Consider the following 20338-nt stretch of genomic DNA (forward strand, 5'->3'; position numbering starts at 1 on the left):
TATACGTACATGTACCCTTGATATGTTTTTTTTTCAGCCACATTTATTCTTTGTCTATTCGACCACGATCTTGAATACCCTTAACATGAATACCTATCACACACACTCTCTCTCTCTTTTTTATTTAATTTAACTCCAAAATTAAATGTGTTCTTGCAAAACATATACCTGAGACAAAAATATTCTGTGTTTTTGATAAAATCGAGTATCCTGTTCAAATATGCATATCTTGAATATTTAATTTATAATTACAAAAGGTTTTTTTTTCAATACTCCACATCTCCAGATACTTCTGTGGTATTGATCCCTTCGATCCCTTTGAAGAAAAATAAAGAACGGATTAAAGCTTTATCGTGAAGCAGGATAATTATTTCCAAATTCTGCTTCCATCAGCAAAAAAATTCAAAGAACTTATTCTCTTTTGAACAAGTCTCATGAAATTCCAGTTGACTGGTATATTCATTTAATTTGCTTTAGAATGTTAATTTTTCTGATTGGAGACCCGGATAATCAGAGGCTTGAAATGCAAAGGGATGCCGGAGTTACTGAGTCCACGAGTATTGATTTATAGACTATACATTTAATATATATTCTCTTTTCAATTTATTTTTCCATGCTTCAAATTAAAAACTTTCGCATGTAAAGGACTATTGAACAATTGCTGATTATTTTTCTAATTTCGAAGCAAAGATCGATAACAATGGGGCATATAACGCCTCTGTGATTCGACAGCTCAGACGCCAGAGAAATCATACATTCCTAATGAAGAACAAAACAATAGAGCCATCCTGATCTCCACCCAGCGGACATCAAAGGGCCCTACAGACAAATATGACTACGAAAACAGCTTCATTTTTGGTAGCGACTTATCGGTTTAGATGGTTCAGAGAACCCTTTACTACTTGTTAACATCTAGATAAGATGTTGATTTACATTTACTTCTCTAGATTTACATCTAGATTAGGCCTGCAATAAGCCTGAGGAGAGAAAAAATGAAAATATATATAATAGAAATGACGATTCTAAGATGTCACGTAAATAACCCCATTCCAAAATAAAATACATTTCTTTTTAAATTTTAATTCATTTCTTATAGCAATAAAATATTGTATATTCTTGTTTTTGTTTTGTATTGTTTTGTTTGGTTTTTGTTTTTTGTTGTTTTTTGGGGTTTTTTTGGTTTTTTGGGGGTTTTTTGTTTTGTTTTTGTTTTTTTTTTTTTTTTTGGGGGGGGGGGGGTTGTTGTTGTTTTTGTTGTTGGGTTTTTTTTGCAGAAATAAGTTTTCCTTATTAAATTAACATGCAAGCTAGAAAATTTAAAGAAAATAAAATTTTTTTTGACTGTTTCTTACATAGAACTTGATCATTAATTTAGAGAAAACACGGGTTGTGAAATACTGAACCCATGTTATTTAGATCAAAACCACTGTTAAATAGGTTACCATTGATACTAGTAAACTAAAACGGGTAAAGATTACTTTGAAATTCTCTTTCAAATTTTTAAAATCTTAAAAAAAGTCAAAGAAGATGTGAAAATTGTAAATTTATTCACATTACAAAAAATGTTATATATAAATTGTGTACAAATTCACTCCAACCATTGTATTTTGGAAATCGTAAGCTATGCACGTTATTAAGTTGCAAAGCCGAAAATGTTTTGTAAAAAAAAAATAGAAAAAGAGTACGGAAAAAATGTCTGAGAATTATTCAAATAACCCGAAACTGTGCAGAGCTACATATATACAGAATCCTATTTAAAGATCGCCCTTGTTTCTCTGAATGGTAATGACCAATGCAGATAGACGTTCTACGGGAAACCTTATAAGCAACGCGCGCCTAATTGAACGAAGTCAAAGGCGATGTTCCCACTGATGGTATCAAATATTGTGCAAGCAGAACGTGAAAGCCTTTAAATGTATGTGTCCTCCTCGTCATGGCAAGGTTTTCCTTCGTGGTCACCAACAAGTGACAAGACAGAAGACACCCCCACCATCGCAATACTTAACGGAGGTGGGGTTATTTTGTAAAATGTTTGACAAAATAATAATCATTCAACGTTATGCAAGTCCTTTCATAATTCATTTTTACGTTCATAAAAAAACCCCGTAAAAATACATTTTTATACAATTGCTGATTATTACGATATCACTAAATAATAGATATACAAATATTAATATAAATATTTATTACATTTATAAACCAAACATTTCAAGGGGTTAATAAAAAATGGCAGTTATATTTCAATATTCGCTACCGTCAAAGTGTAAAAATTTCTGTGTAGGCCAATAACTGAGTTTTATTACCCTAGTAATTAATTTCTAATTCTACGAATTAATTGTAAAAACCCCACTCCATTTTCTTTTCACATATTGCAACAATCCGTACATAATTTCCTATGATGTGAAAGGCCAAAACATTAACTAATTTCACAAAAGGCAACGTACGCTGTCCTTAATACTCTATAGCAGTTAATGTCCTGTCGAATTTCCAAACGCTAATGAAAATCTCCACATGACATTGCCCAGTCTTTCAAATGAACTCTTTTTTTCGATAGGAAAGCACCAATCTAATATGGCTTTCTATAAAACCAGCAAGTGTGAAAATTTCTCGCACTTAATAAACCGCGTTCCCATAACGACCATGCGATGCCATCCGGCAAAACATGGTAATCTCGTTTGGGAATGGAAATCTGGAATTAATTCCTTGAATAAAAGGGACTTCTATTGTCACTTTAAAAAGGATTTCTTAAAGAAGGAAGAAATGTGTTATAAATCTTAGTGTAACTGACTATGGTCTACTGAATTTCAAGAAATGACCAATTCAATTTTGCAAAATGGTTGATGTAACTTTAAAAACTATAGTTTGAAAAATATTTTATTTCTTTCCGTGTCAAAAATATAATGGTACTCCTTCCTTCGATCTAAAAACTTACTGGATATTACACTTACCACAAAACACTTTTGAGAGCGCGTCGCTGATTGGTTGTAGCTTTTGGTTGATGATATTGCCGTTAACAAGTCTCCTTCAATCTTTGATTGTTGCTCGATAGCCACGCTTTTTAGAGATGGCTTTCTGAGCAACAATCAAAAGGTGAGGAGACATATATTACTATTCTCGTTGATGTGTCTCTGATCCCTTCATCTCTTGTTGCGTGACACTGCGGATCTCCTTCATTCTAAAATAAAACAATTTATCCCACACATTTTTTAACAATTTATATATTTTCAACCATAATATAGGTTTATGAAACATTAAATTTTAACCACAAAACATCAAAAGGCGAGAATTTTTCATGATGAATAATTTTTTTTTTAGCGAAAGTTAATTTGTCAATTGCTCCTTGCAACAGCTTGTGGCCCGCGACATCTTTTATTGTGGGAGAGACGTGTGCCATAATAAATGAAAGAAAATCCCAGCAGTCTCTATTGAAGCACGTTCAGGGTTTGATCTCTGACACCTGGATAAAATATTCATAAAATGTACAGCTTGAAGTAAAATATCAACACTTCTCAGGAAATAAAACACGACTTTTTTATTCACACCTTGTTAACTTTTAAACTTTTCGGTTGCTATTGATAATATTCTATCAAATGAAAAACAAGTAGAAAGAGTTAAAACAATAGTTACAATACTCCTTCGTGAGTGTGTTTTAATCTGTAATCAGTCCGATTAGAACCTGGCTTACCGTTTAAGATATCTTTGAAGCACCTGTTTTGGAAGAAGTTCGAGTCTAGTTACAGAATCTTCCCATCAAAGTGAATCAACCAAGGTGCACTAGCGATGCCAATACTATAATCTTGATGGGTCCTTCTTTCCATCGGATAGCTTGCACTTGGCTCAAAACAGGTGCGCGGTGCCGGGTTCTCGTCGCCAGGATCTAGCAGCCTCCTCCGAAGTCCTCCACTTAACCTATGGTCCAGCCAATGGCCTAAGCCCTCCCTCCCCGTCTCACTGACTCTATACCAACACATGTCGCAACTGGAATTTTGTATATCAATAATAAGATTTATTTTCCACGGCCCTCCTTTTTTTCTTTCTCCCCTCTCTGCTGCCTCTTACCATATGAATACAGTCCGGATCGATTACGTCTTTTCAGCAGGAGCAAGAATTCATTTTCTTTAATCCAGCACACTTTCTTGCTTCGACTGTTACAATATTCTCTGAAATCGTTGTCCTTTTGTGAACTTGGGCTACCTGTAGGGACCTTAGAGTCTTGTTAGGCAGAGGGGTCAATCCCTCGTATTGATTAAGATATAAACCTCCCCGGTTCATCCAGAAATCAATCTAGCACATCTACAAATAAATACATCTCTGTATTAACGAACAACATGCTGAATATAATTTATCGTTTTTTGCTATTCACCATAATTGCTAATTGCTTAAAAGCAAATGAACATCTCAAGAGGGTAAAACTATTTTCAATGATAACGGTGTTTGTTTAAAAGATGAATGATAAAAGTTGAAAGTAATATTGTATTTCGTTGTACATTTAGGTTCATCTGCTGATCCAGGAAGAGGTATTTATATGAACCTTCATGAAATGTGTGAATCAAAATAATATTCTTAAATGATCAAAAATACATGTACCTTAATATGAATTTGGGGGGGGGGGGGGGGGGGGGGGGGGTTGAAATAGGAATATTAGAATTCTAGCTTCTTTATCTCAATGCAACCTCCAACACAGAGGTTTTGTACCTTAAGAAGAACGTCTCATACACGGGTGTGCTTTTTGTTAGTCATGCATTCATATAAGTACTGATTAACATAATGGTGGCCACCATCGATATAACTGCAGTCTTAGGCCCCGAGAGGACCCAACTGATTCTATTAAGCATTTGTCCGTGGAAGATTAGTTCGATCAAGCACGGCTCACTGCATTTGTTCATCTGTTCCAAACACAGAAAAGACGTGGCTTTAGCCTCGTTTTTTCTCTCGGCCCAACGTTTCTAATTATTTCTGTCCTTGATTTCTGAGAACGTTCACTTCGGCAAAGAATAATTTCGTGTATGGCCATTGTTGCGATGTAACAGGCATGCTGTCTCATCAAATTTCCAGGCTCGTGCTTAGATACAAGCTGTTCCCAGGGGGACGGGGTCAATCTATAAATAACTGGTCTGTGTTGAATGGAAAAAATTACATGTATTCAAACAAAATAAGAAACAAGATACATATAGATGTGTTTTATTTATATTATTTATGCTCAACAGACATGGAAAAGCTTTTAGAATTATTTAAAATCCAGATATGTTGCCAAAGTCTATGAATAAACGTTAACGAAATATGAAGATGCATTTACAACCAATGACAATTCATCATTTAAAAAATACATGTAGTTTAATTGCAACATGGTTTAATATTTTCTAAACAATAGTGTTAAAATATGAATACCAAAAACGCAGGTATTAAAATCATGTGCAAATTAGACATACATGCATTACAAACTATAGATCCCTTTTCAAACTGCATTTGAGAATTTGATTTTTTGCTACTTTCACTGTTACATAAACTGATCAACGTAACAATGTCGGTTATAGTTATATGTTCAAGAATATCAATTAGCCATTGAATATAAATTACATTTTTGTAACCATTTTAAAAATGTACTTGCCCTATCCTGTCCTATCTCATCTTTTCATTGCAAGGTAGGGAAATTATTTTTTTCAGCTTTTCGGGAATCAAATAAAACTTCAAAAATGCAAACATAAATTTATTTTAAAAATTCATATTCTTCTGTTGTTACTAATTTGTTCATAAATAAATTAATTATAACAATTCGCCTCCTCCTATATATAAAATTGGGTGTTTGTTATGGGGTTGGGTTTTTTAAATACTTGATGTTCAACTTCCAGATATGATAAATTACACGCAAATGGTTTGTTTCTCGATTTATTTAAAATTTCATTTTAATTCATTTATTTTAATTATATTAAGAAATTAAGAATTTTTTTTAAATACATCGATATCTAAATTACTCAATATTTTAAAAAGTTGAAACTAATAAAAATACCCGATGTTTAATTGAATACCAGAGGAGATATTTACTCATGACGACTGTTTATTTCCGACAGTTTAGTCCGAAAATATTTTCAAAGATTTGATTTAAATGTGGGAAGTTTTTTTTTTAATTTAATTTTTAATAATACAAATATTTTTAAACCTGTTGACAAAGCTCAGGGAAATTAATGGCTGAAAAGGAGGAAAACAACTTTCGTATGCCCGTTTAAAAATCAATTAATAATGTGTCGGGGCGGGCGTCTATTTCATAAGATAACGAGATCTCATGTTGATCCAGACAGTTTAGAAATCAACAATAACGGGGTAAAAAAAATCATTTTGCAGCATCTTAAATAATATTTTTTTAAAAGCTGGTGTTATATTCAAATCAACAAATGATTTATGAACATACCTTCTTCAACTTGAGCATTTAGAGATATTATTTTTTATTCATTCTAAGTTATTGCACAGAATAGAACAAAATGCTTTCCTTAACATTTAAAGGACAAACTAAATCAGACAAATTGACTGAGAAACTAAGACCTTCAAAGGGATTTAAAGAAACACACGTATTAACACCCCAAACCCCGAAAAAGAAAAATTAATGTTGCATATAGCCAGCAATCTGTAATATGCATTGGTTCTCCATCTGTTACTATATAGCTCCATAGGATAAAAACTCGCTCATTACCCCCGGCGCCTATGGGTGATGCATCAGTATGGATTTTAACCCAACCTCTTATCTGGTTCCCTTTTTTCTCTCAATTAATATCTAAACTTGACGATTCATTAGAGGCAATTACTATAACACCATCATTAGGACCGGGGGCGATTTACGCTGAATGTATCTAAACTCTGCGCTGATCCCAGTAACGGCCTTTGAAGCATACAGCGCACGTTACATAAGTCAGAATAAATAAATTCTTCATTAACCTATAAACTACACGTTTATATTCGTTTCTACTACGAAACGAGATGATTGTGTAATGTTCGGCGTTTTACTACGCCCGAATGCGCTGCAAACTTCATCAATATCATGCACTTGGATCACTTTTATTCTACAATTGGGCAAATCGATATGTAGATATACATGCACAAATATAAGTTGTCGTCTTGCAGACCAAGATTATACAAGCGACATGTCATGCGTAACAGGAGGGAGTTTTTACGATAGATCTAAATGGTTCTGCTTTTTAAACTCATCCAGGTGAAGATGTTTATCGAATTATTAATGTGATTTCTCATAATTTGCTGACTATCTCATTCGATATACCATTCAGACACAAGCAAAAATATCTTTCAATAAACCATGCTTCAAATCTTTTCCATTAAAAATATATTAATTTTCAAACAAGCCCCAGCCAAGTAATGAGATAAGGCGTGTACAACCATTGATTGAAAATACTACATACAACTTTTAAAATGGTTTCCTTAACCAGCTAATGTACAAATCAAGTTTTTTTTCCCATCAAACTGAGATTTTATTTAAGTATAGAATTGAAGCAACATAGTTTCTACAACAATGACTTGCAATTTCATGCAAAAAGACAAAAATATCACAAACCCTAAAACAGAACGAGGACATTATAGGAACCGGACAAACTTACCTTCGATTTCATACCAATGGCGTCGAGAAAGGTCGAGAGAAGAACGATTTCCTTGTCACTGACCACAGAGGCGGCGATGAAGAGTGAGTTGGGGGGAGAGGGGTTCTTGTCCTCAGACGAACTCCACTCAGTCGTGTAGTAATGCTGACTCTACGGGCGCTGATGGTTGCGATGGGGAAGAATCGATCCAAGACAGATATTGAACTAGCGCTGATCCGTAAAGCGGAGTCTGAAAATACAATTAACTCAGATACAAACAAACAGGGTAATGCATGGGCCAGGACATAGCTTCCTTAATGAAAAGCTTTATTTCATGTCGGGGGCAGAACCTTCCTCACTTGTAAGGGCTTACTCTGAGCAAAGGAGAGAAAAAATGTTATCCTAAAGGAATCGTACGGGATGTTTATACCGTAACTTAAGGTTTCTTTTTATTGGCAACAATAACTTTCTTCATCAAAGGATTTTTTTTGTAGACTAAATAAAGGTGTTAAAGTTATCGTGCATATCTAAACAGTGAAAGAGGACATAAAGTATATATGATAACAGCGCAGTGACAAATTTGTGAACGCAAATGACAGTGAGTAGATACGAATGGAGAAGTTTGAGAAGTGGGAGAAATCATTAGATACATATATTTAGCCAATCAGCGGCCTTTTTACATCACTAGCGTACATTAGCCAATGATTGTGATGTCACTTGCAATTGGGTAGGCAATGTTTTATCATAATGAAATTTTTAAGTTTATAGCCAATGAGTCGCCACAACGTGGTATTTCTCTACAACAATGGTATTCATATATTATCAAAAAGCTCACTAAGTACATCTATGTAAATTGGATTTGGTATTATAATGGTCACAATTAACAGAAGAGCAAAATAAAAAAAAAAAAATAAATAAATAAATATTTTTCAAACAAAGATATCGCCAATATATGTCTTTTGGTGTTTTGTTTATTCTTTCCGTTTGTTTTTGATTTTACAAAAAATAAGAGTTAAAATGTCTTTTATGATTGGATGATCTATTTTTCACAGTAATTTTCAAACTTGCAAAAAAATTTGAATAACAAAATACGCCAGAACAGACAAAAGGTAGGATTATTTTCTACACATGCACGCATTGTTATAATGCATGTGTATAATTAGTGGATTGGTTTTTTTCGTTTTTTGCGGTGTTTTCTGGAATTAATCAAAAATTTGTGAGATAATAGTGACCAAAATTCGAGATCAAAATAATACGTTAAACTTGTATTCATCTTTCTAAAATTGGAAAATAAAAAATACATATTTCAAAACACAAATTACATGAACATAGAACATTAAATTCAATTAAATATACTACTGCAGTTTTTTTTATTATATGTAATGCTTTGACCAAGCAAGGAAATATCATTTAGTATAATGGTTTATAAACATCACTAGTCCTTTTTAAATATAAAAAATTTAAATGTGGCATTTAACACCAATGTGCATCAAGTAAATTCATTATTTCATTCCAGTGTGTTTGAATGCTTGTTTTTCATTTTTTTAATCATTTATAAATATATATATATATATATATATATATATATATATATATATATATATATATATATATATATATATATATATATATATATATATATATAATTTAATAATTTTATTTTACTTTGATTACAAACTTTTGTATATAATTCACTGAGTTTAAACATTAATCACTTTAAAATAAGGTAAAATTCATAAGGCACCTAATCAATCTTTAAAAAGCTGATAGATGAGAGCAATTAAAAACTTCAAAGTCAATAAAATTAATCTATATGGAGAGGATGTTAATGAAAAAAAAATACAATTTGACACTACTGTTGATATCTTTCAGGCTGAAATATTGATATAAATTATTTCTATTTTAACTTTTATCTTTGCAGTAATGCATTTAATTGTTAGTTTATATTTTGCTTGATATTTCCTAAATGATATACTCCAATTGGCAACGAAACAAGTTTTTTTTAAATAAATGACTAATACTTATAAATTAATGAAATTATTCAGGAACATCATTTACTACAGCCCCTCTAGACATATCCTATTGCCTGTCCTTTCCGATATATGTTGTATATTTTATTTGATAAAATGAAATGTATCGAAAAGGACCTAACCATATACATGTACGATAAACACAATCGATGGAATACTGATATTAGTCAATGATCTTAATTTAATTTACAATAAACATTCAAATATTTTTTTTAAATCGTTTAACATTCCAATATTAATGATGGTAATGCAGGCACTTTTGATTAAAAGTTTGAAATAAAAATGCCCATACTTGTTGGTCCTCCGAAAAAAATAAACTTTGCCTAGAGAGGGAGAAAAAGGGAGAGAGAGAAAAATCAATACCACACCAAAGGTGTTATAAAATTGAAAGTTTTAAGCCAATAAAACCGGTCTTGTCCGGGGCATTGATGCGAGGAGAGGAATGACGATTTCACACGTCTGGGTGCACCCTTCATCTGGGCTGCCACCCATACATATCCAATCGGCATCCGCGATGAAAACCACCGCCGATCAAAAGATCAGCAGAACGTATTGCTACTCCAGGGGCCTCTGTTTGCTCGTCACCTAGAGAACCTAACACAAGTTTCCCCGATTATTTTTCTTTTCTTTTTTCAAAATCTTTTTCTTTACTTGTAAAAAAGGGAAATTATTGCACGACATTGAATACAAGGAAGAAAAGATATTTCGAACTCAATATGAAATGATTTTTAATAAATATCTTTGATAAGGTCTGCATTTGCAGCTGTACGGATTCCCCGCCTGTGCAGATTTGAAAGCACACAATGCAATCCTATTCTCTATGCTATTGGTTTGTTGAATGCGTTGGGTTTCGCTCTTTCAACTATTCTTTTCTTCAATTAAAATAGAAATGCATTAATATTTTTTCTATTAATCAGAAAATAGTACATTATTACGTAGAGCAGAGGGAGGCGAATTGAGAATGTGCACATGCGTTTATGGCTGTCTCAAAGGGCAAAATCGTTTCCCAAATACTATATATATAAATTATATATCAAACTCATATATGCCTACTGCCAAATAGACCGTCTGCGTTTTCAAAACTAGGTCTGTTAAGTGGTGATAAAGACCAAAAAGTGAGTATCCAGCCCATAATCACAGAACACAATAAAAACACAGTATATATTGATGTTTTAATTAAAAATCATTCTATATGAATTTATATTGTAATTTTTTGCGTGTCAAATTTTAGATTGCACCCAAAATACATTTATTTAAATCCCTTTTACACAATCAGTGTTTGGGGAAAAGGTCTAAAACCGCGTTTGTCATCTCCCTACAAATATTAGACAATTTAAATTACATACACAATTAACTGCACGTAACATGTTTACATACTAGAATATAATTGTAACGAAATCATATACAGAATGTTCAGATATGATAATGTATAATACTATATACTCTGCGAGAATAATCAGCTAAAAGAGACTAGAACAGCGATTGCAAGACTTAAATTAAAATTCAATTAATCAGCCAAAACCTTGAATATAAAATAATAAAAGTATCCAATGTCTCCTGTGAGGGAAATTAATATTGCCATAGCCACGAAGGTAATGTTTCTGTTTTTCTGATTAAAGGGGCATGGTCACGATTTTGGTCAAAAAATATTTTCCCGATTTTTATGTTTACAAAGCTTCAGTGAGGCATTTTTAATAGGCAACCAAAATTTAAGTGTCATTCGTTGAGTTAGAAGCGAGTTACAGAGCTTGCAATTCTTTTGTTTACATTTTGAACGTTGAAGTGAAAACTCCAGTGTTAGACCAAAAATGAATGTAATAAACGTTAAGATATGTTTATTAATGTTTAGATTGAATAATAAGATGGAAAAATCAGCTTGAAAAAGAACTTTTACCGGTATATTGAACTAATGTAAACAAAAACAGGGCACGAGCCTTGTTAACATGACAAAGAATTGTGAGCCCTGTATCTTGCTTATAACTTCACTACTGACTCTCCAATTGCATTTAGTCAGTGGAAATGCATTTCTAAAGCATTGTAAATAATTAAAACAGAAAAATAGAATTTGACCAAAATCGTGACCATGCCCCTTTAATGTCTGTCGTCACGTTTGTATTTTAAACTTATAATGAATGGAAGTTAAAATTGAAAGTTTATTTTTTTTTAAAACCACGACATTTGAAATGGCGATAAATTGTTGCCGGATCATCATCGTCAAGAATAGGTGTTTTACAAAACTTTCAACGAATTTACAATAAATTTAGGAATAAGGGAAAATGTTATATAAAAGACAGGGATTTTATAACTAAGATGGTGTCAATACGTGTAATACAGTCCCAGAATTTCTACGTCACATTGCATATAAATTAACGCATACATGTTGGAAACCTATCCTAAATAAAATGACGTGAATGAAATACTTCAGACTTGGACTCCGTTTATCAATGGAAACAAAAATGTCACAAAAACTGAAAGAATAAATGAAAGTAAACCAAGGCCACTTAGTTTTACACAAACACATTCTTACAAAACATTCATTCACAATTCAAGTATTGCTCTGTCATCGCTTGTTATCATTTAAATGTAATGACGTCACTCAGGCAGATACTTAGTAATCATTAAAATTTTTGAAATGCACAGGCTAGTTCAAGCGTCTGACGAGGTCGCGAGCACGTGGGCGTCTACACACACAGAGGTCTGACACCACCTCGTGCAGTTCACATAGTAACCTCCATTACACCTAAATATGGCCAATGGCGCACGTGCCCCAGATAGGTAAGGACAGGTAACTTTGTGTCTGCTGGCAAACTGTTTACTTAGTAACGAGTTCAAAACAACGAGAGAAAAAAAATGGACTAAAACATATTATTAGATAAAAACATATCTTATGAGTGCATTCCGCAAAGGTTTCTTTCAATTCTTTCCCGCGTTTGAAATAATTTCAACTGATTAATTACATTAAATAATCTCACAGTTGGCATTCCTAAAGAGTTTTTGAACGCCAAGAAGTAAACAAGGCTAAAAGTTGATTCTGGCAGCAAAACAAATACTTGATATCAATCCAAATCACCCTCAAAAGAGCGGATAAACTTGTCAACACGAGAACAATATGACAAGATGCCTTATGATTTCATAAATCCTGAGTTCTTTGTAAAAAAGAAAGAAAAATCTTCGAGAATGTACAAGTTTTCTCTTTTAAGCTTTGTGTTAAAGGTTTGAACCTGTGACCGGTTGATGACTCGGATTATAAGAATTCATCAACAGCAAAGTTCTTAATAAAAATAAACTGGACCGGGTAAAAATAAGGTGCAAAAATACCCTATCATCCATTAAACAGATTAAATTGTATGCTTAGGGTATGAGTATGCTTAGAATATGATAAACATAATATAGTAAAATATACCAAATTATCGTTATGGAGTGGTTTTATTGTGCTCGTAAATGATCAAAACTTGAAATATATTTTAACTGTAAGAAAAATGTTTAAAAATACATCGCATATATAAAATGCGAAACAAACTTAAAGAGTTAAGTAAATATAAACGTATAATCTACGGGAAAAAAGAAGAATTTTTGCATCTAGGTCACAGTATTGGTACAAAAGACTAATAAAAAAATAACAAAACTATATAGTATACAACACAATGTCACGAGACAGTGTATGAGCCATGATGCGGTCACGAGACAGTGTATGAGCCATGATGCGATCACGAGACAGTGAATGAGCCATGATGCGATACGGAACTCTAATAGCATTATATTGTTTTAATAAAGAGTCCCATCTAATTATGCCTAAAAGTCCAAACTTTAGAAATAGGTTTTTAAAGTTTATTGAAAAGTATCATAATTATGCAACTGCATACTTATTAAAAATTTCAAATCTATGATAAAGTGCAACAGCTAATATATTGAGTCAATTATATATATAAGCCATGATGCAATGTTAGAGACACAATACAGTGTTGAAATTATGATACAATGTTTAAGCCATGATGCATTGTTAAAGCCATGATACAGTGTTGAACTTATGATACAATGTTTAAGCCATGATACAATGTTGTAGCCATGATACAGTGTTGAATGTTATGATACAATGTTTAAGCCATGATACAATGTTGTAGCCATGATACAGTGTTGAATGTTATGATACAATGTTTAAGCCATGATGCAGTGTTGTAGCCATGATACAGTGTTGAATGTTATGATACAATGTTTAAGCCATGATGCAGTGTTGTAGCCATGATACAGTGTTGAATGTTATGATACAATGTTTAAGCCATGATGCATTGTTAAACAACGTCTAAGTTATGATACAGTGTTATGACTATCATACAGCTAGTGGCACAACATTAATTTGGTGACCAAGCTACAGTTTCTTTTCTATGATAAAGTATTAAAGCTATCATACATTGTTCAGTCAATGAATATGTCGCACTCACACCCATTTTACAGTTTCACATCATTAATACACTGTCACATCTACGATACATGGCGAAATCTTCAAATGGATACAAAGTTTTTGATACAGATTCAACTCTATGTTTTGCATAAGTCCGTTGCGATAAGGTATGACACCTTTATTATTTCCACACCTATAATAAAGTACCAAAACACAGTGTCTGACAGGTAAGCTATAACATAATGCCATATATAAGGTCAATACAACCATACATAGTGTCAACACTGCGGTACTGAGTCAAGTAACAACATCACGTGACACACTTTTGAGACAACGGCCCAAAAAGCTGGGCAAGCAGAAAAAAAGATTTTTCACTCCAAAACTCACATCTAAGTTCCTAATGCTTATATCTTATCGTTCCAATAAAACATATTCAATCAAAATTTAATTATAATTATAATTCAAATCTCTATTAAAAAATTAAATTAATCAAAAAGGTTTACGCTGAAAATCGAGTTGATCAGAGTTAATAGTAGAGTTATAAAGCATTTTGCGGATTATCAAGCATAATATACCTTTGTGGAATATCGCCTTGAATCATAACCACCTGCACAGAACTTGCTATTTGAATGAGGCCTTAACACGTTGGTATCCTTGCGCCTTAAAAATTGTCTTCTGATCCATTTTATTAAACTCTCCAATAACATGGAGTCCATGCATTACAATCGTCTAGTTTTTGATAAATTTTCAGTCGATAAAGTTAATGACGATGCTATCATAATGATGGATGTTCAATTCATTACGTAATAGTCTCCCTTTCACGGCCAAGAACAAACAAACACCGGCGTTATTAACTTCATTGATGGCCAAAATGCTTTTCATCCCACGACCCAGATTCGGATACAGGGTAATGGCGCATGTGCGTGGTTGTTGTCTGTCCTTTTTTTAAACAAAAATGAGTTTGTAGATATTTGTGCAGATAAATAAAAAGACTTGATAGCAGGTTCGCGACTACAGGTGTGTTAAGTGCACGTGTGGGCGTCATAAGAGATTTGTGAAAGGTAAACTCGCCCCGCCTGATGAGTAGCCATGACTTACATAACAAACAGACGCTGCACTTGGTGGAACGTTCACAGTCTGGAATTTCATTGACGGATTTCGTCCCGAGATCGTTTTAACAGTACAACGCCCTATGCACCGCCCACTAACTCTTCTTATCGGGTACTGGTAATCCATTGAGTAAACTAACGACTCTCTCTCTCTCTCTCTCTCTCTCTCTCTCTCTCTCTCTCTCTCTCTCTCTCTCTCTCTCCTTTTCTCGCTCTCTCTCTCTCTCTCTCTCTCAACGTCCGGACCAAATTGACAAACGCGTTTAAGACAGTTACTGACGATGGAAGAAAGTAAAACGCACAATAATCATTTAACGTTAAAACTGAAAGTCGAGAAAAATGTTAGCATGTAGTCTTTGCCAAATTAATTAATTTTTTTCAGCCCGATGTCAAAATGCATGTTCTACCTGTGTGGACACTGTATACATATAAATCCATGTGGCGAAATACCAAAGGTGCTAATATAAATGTAATTTTTTAAAGATTCATTAAATGAACGCAATAAAAGCGTTGAGACCGCAGCACTCTAATGATTTCCACTTACCTGTCGGGAATTTCTTAATTTCAATCAAACTCTCTGTGCGCTTGTTCGTAGCACAGGTATAGGTTTATTTCGGGGCACAATATAGGTCATGCCCTTCTTTCCAGCGAAGTAAAAATCTGTTTCTTTTTTACCAAATCGATGGTTTGAAAGAATCCTCTAAAATTCAATGACTAGGGCTGTTTTATCAACAAAACCTCCTGCACAAAACAAATAAAATCCATTATTACACACTGGGCCGATCGGAACAGAATTATTTGCTCTCGACCCCGGGTCGTTAATATAGGTAATTTAAAATGAGAATTTTTAAGAAACATTAGCATCCAATATAAAGGCGGCTCTCTCAACGACATTCAGGGCTAAAAATGATGGATAGTAAAATTCAAAACGTTTTTAAAAATGGGCTTTATGTCAATAGAAAAGTTTAAGTAGGCCAATATAACGAACGTGGCCCGTTAGTGATTTTAGACGTGGGTGGAGAGTCGCATGGTCCCCGTGTACTTTTAAAATTAGGGAGGGAAAAACTAGCGATCAGTCTGGAGCGTGTTTAGACAGTACATCATGGCACTGTACACACTCTCTCTCTCTCTCTCTCTCTCTCTCTCTCTCTCTCTCTCTCTCTTCTCTCTCTCTCTCTCTCTCTCTCTCTCTCTCTCTCTCTAAATTTACCATAGCAACAAATTGATAAACTTTAAAATTACCCTTTATTTTTCGAAAGGTCTTTTCATTTTCTTTAAACACAATGGTGACCCCGGTCATATAACATTTTTTCTCTTTAAAACAAACTCTCGCAGATTTAGATCACTTATATTTGTAAAAATATCAACTTGGACGAATCGGTAAAATTGTCAAAATGCACTTAACTTATGAATTCTTCATCACCATAAGGCAGACATACAGTAGTTTTTAACTGATTCTGTCGTCCATATCGAACATCGCTATATCAGTACAAAACACAAAATACACACAAAGACTGCCGTCTGTAACTCAAAATCATTAGGTAACTTACGCGCGGCATCTCTTCCTCCATCTTTGTTAACACGTGGCTTCGCCATGTCTCCAATATTTGCCGCCAAAACTCTGAACCCGTTGTTAGAGGACGCACACTAAATGTATTAATGAATATTAATCTACAAATATGATAGTCATTGTGTTAGGGAACCACAGAGTACTTCAAGATTCACCAACAAAACTTTAAAACCTTTCACTTCAAGTTAATTCAGGAGACGCCGTATACAACTACATGTATTGTGCATAAGCTCTATGGTGACGTCATCGATTCATTTATCATTTATTAAATGTTACAATAGATTTAAATAATCGAGGCCTGTGCGTTAACATATGCACCCGGCTTAGCAACCCCGCGACTGTACAAGAATCCCGGTCATCGCTCTCTTCTTTATAGAACGTCGGACGTCAGCGGATTTGGAGAAGTTTAAAAAAATTGAATTTAAATTTCTCATCGTGAAAGCTCTCGACACCCACATCTTTTTTTTATAAATAAAAAAAAACTTGTACAAATATTTCATTCAAAGTCAAGTGCCGCCGCCGAAAAATCATTAACACTGCCCGGATAGTCATAAGACGGGGTGAAAGGTCAAAACGGTAGAATCGTATAGGGACATGGGAAAGAAGTCTTCCAAAGTTTTCGAAGACCAATATAAACCATACTTTGTATCTCTTCATACAAATGGAATCAAAAGATTTCTTCAAATTTATTACATAACACGTGTGATCCAGTACTCGTGCTGCGGTTCGCAAATTGTGAATCGACGTGATCCAATCAGAGAAGGTTACTAATCTTTGAACTGCCCCAGTGTGCATGATAATTCAGCAATTTCTTCATGATCAGATTATGTAAAAAACCAATTGGTTATGTAGACATGAAGCATTTGTATTAGCCTTTAAGTGCTCCCGTTGCACACTCCTGGTTGGATATTTGTGGATTTTGCGGATGAACTCTTTATCTAACCATAGCCGTATTAATTCTCTTTATTGATACATCCAAAGATTGGACCGAAATTGTACTTGTATGTAATCTTTAACAAGTCAGAATGTTGTATAGTATTCGGGACAACCAAATGGTACCGCCGACTTGCAGGCATCAAGTTCTACCCATGACGTCATTAACTACTTTCGTGAGTAGCGCATGTGCATCGACGCTGATACTTCAAATTACGTCATGCTTTCGTGGATCACTAATTGTCGCCAAAACAATCAACAAAAACCAAGTACAACATGACGTCGTTTAAATGTGGGACTTTGGACTGGACATTAATTGAAGAGAAAAAAGAGAATCATTTTGAAGACATGATATGAGAACCATTTGAGAGAATGTTGAGAATTATTTGAGAAAAATGTTCCGAGAATCATTTAATAAAAGTTGAACATTGAGAGAGCATTACTGAGATTATTTTAAAAAGAAATTTATTTGAGAAATGTAAACAGCGTCAGTAATGTCAGACATTCTTAACAAAACACGTTGCATGCAAGAGTATGAAATCATGTCACATGTACATAAAAGCATGATAGACCGTATTTTGACGCGGCACATTTGTGAGAATATACTATGCTGAATATTTTAGGCCAGAAGAGAAAAAAACCCATCTATATACATAGAAAAAAAAGAAGATATACAATAATTCATAACAAAACAAAGCATTATTCCAATCAAATTGATTTCACTTTTGATTTTTTTAATCAAGTCTTACTCAGAGCTGTTCATATTTATTTATAAAACAAAGTTATCTTGGCGCTTCTCGATCGGTACCAAAATATAATACTTTGTTCTCAACCATGGTTCTAACAGAAAATAAAATTAAAAAATCAAGTTTCTTTGACATTTCATTGATAGACAATTTTGTGTGCAACTATATATCACACTAAGGTTTAAAAGGTTTAAAGGTTCTAGACAGCAACACCAAACTCAGTAGAGAATAAGGCAACATGATCTGGGTCATCCACTGGAATGTGACATGAATTTAAAACAATATTGAAAGAGTGAATTCCGGAATAAAATGTTAAACCAATGTTGACCAACTCCATGTAACCCAACAACGACGCAGAATGTGGCCACAATACACGATCGGTTTTATGTAAAAACTGACATACAAAAACTATATGAATCTACCACTTAGTTTAGCCCTGTTGCCCAAAGCCAAAAAGTTACCTTTTCAAGCCCATTGTGTGATGCAGTAGGCGGAAGTGGTGCAAAGCTATACAAGAAGTGATTGCCCTCTGTGTGTTTCTAACCTCTGACATCATGGAAGAAACATTTAACCAACTGACCAGTTATGACAACTAGGAATAGTATGATAAAAATCTGAAAAGATTAAGCCGCATTGATTCAAAACAAAGATAATTTGTGAAAACAGCAAAAAATTGACTTTGACAAATTTTATACGTAAATGTATGTACACCTCTAAATTAAATTTGTCAACATTGCAATTGAACCTATAGATAGCATATGCAGCACACTTGCCTTAATTGTTTTTGTTTTTTTTTTTTGGAGGGGGGGGGGGGGGTGTTTGTTTATGAAAATTGTGCAAATGTCATATGATGCTTCACTTCCAACTCGATAATATTTGTAGAACCTTCGTAAGAGATTCATTTTGTGGTTCAAAACATCATCGGTCTCTTACACCAGTGATCCATGCTATACGTATAAACATGGACGGTAGATCAGAGAGCGATGGCACAACAGCATGGAATCTTATTGCAGACAGTGATGATCTCTCCGGACTTTAGTGCCCAGTTACAGCACATGCTTTGTAGAACCAGTAATCACCGACCGACATGCTAGCGCTAAAACAAGACACCGACCGCTTTACACAATGGATTCCACATCAAAAGTCAGGCCCATCTCTAAACGATGTAAATTACTGACTGTCCGCCACTGTCGAGATAACCTCCGCTTTTCTTCATCTGTTCCTGTTACTGTACACTTTAATTGTCGCTCTATGTAATTCCAGCTTCTTACATCCTGCCCCCGTTGTTGTGGATTTTACTGCATTTTCACATTACATTTATAAAATTTATAATAGCCCCCCCCCCCCCTTTTTTCACACGATGCATGTCCCTGGTATGTACTATAGTCCGTCCCGAGTTTTTGCTTCCACCACTTTTTGCTTGATATTTCAATAATAGTAAATACCTTTGTGCTCAAACTACGTTCATCCACTAATATGAAAAATGTCCATATTATCTGTTTTGATACGCCCCCTCTATCGCTTCACGTTTCAATACACATCAAAAAATTGAAAGTCTACGGAGAATTCGCATTGCATCAGCCATTAACAAGCCCGGATGACAATGTTAAAAAATTGCGCGATGTATTCCGAGTGTATTCCGAATGGAGAAAAGATGTAAACATTTCCCATTACAAATCTCTTTGTAAGAAAATTGTTTTCGTTCTGTGAAATTTTATGAGTGAAAAGGGATAATTGTTCAATGAAGATATCTTGGATATATTCCCTTTCATCGATTTCAGTTGTATTTCTTTCACAGGTGTGTGTATTTTTATTAAAAATCATCAAAAATTGATGGAAGCAATAACTTGGGACAGACTATAGTACAAGTAGTTTAGATCACAGGCGCTTGTTCCCATATATAGTGAAAAATCACGAATAAATTTTTTTATATCTACTACTTTAAGAAATACTTAAAAAAAAAGTATTTAA

General features: G+C 33.9%; 1 long non-coding RNA gene across 1 annotated transcript; it reads right to left on the reverse strand.

Annotated features, from left to right (window-relative positions):
* Positions 1–3202: 3202 nt before the first annotated feature.
* On the reverse strand, positions 3203–15819 carry LOC128159096 (uncharacterized). Its single transcript, XR_008240094.1, has 4 exons — positions 15663–15819; positions 7602–7830; positions 3686–4293; positions 3203–3457 (listed from the first exon to the last, which is right to left on the reverse strand). It is a non-coding gene; the product is annotated as an uncharacterized LOC128159096 (long non-coding RNA).
* Positions 15820–20338: the final 4519 nt, after the last annotated feature.

Source organism: Crassostrea angulata, chromosome 8, assembly GCF_025612915.1.
Source record: "Crassostrea angulata isolate pt1a10 chromosome 8, ASM2561291v2, whole genome shotgun sequence".
Taxonomy (NCBI): Eukaryota; Metazoa; Mollusca; class Bivalvia; order Ostreida; family Ostreidae; genus Magallana; species Magallana angulata.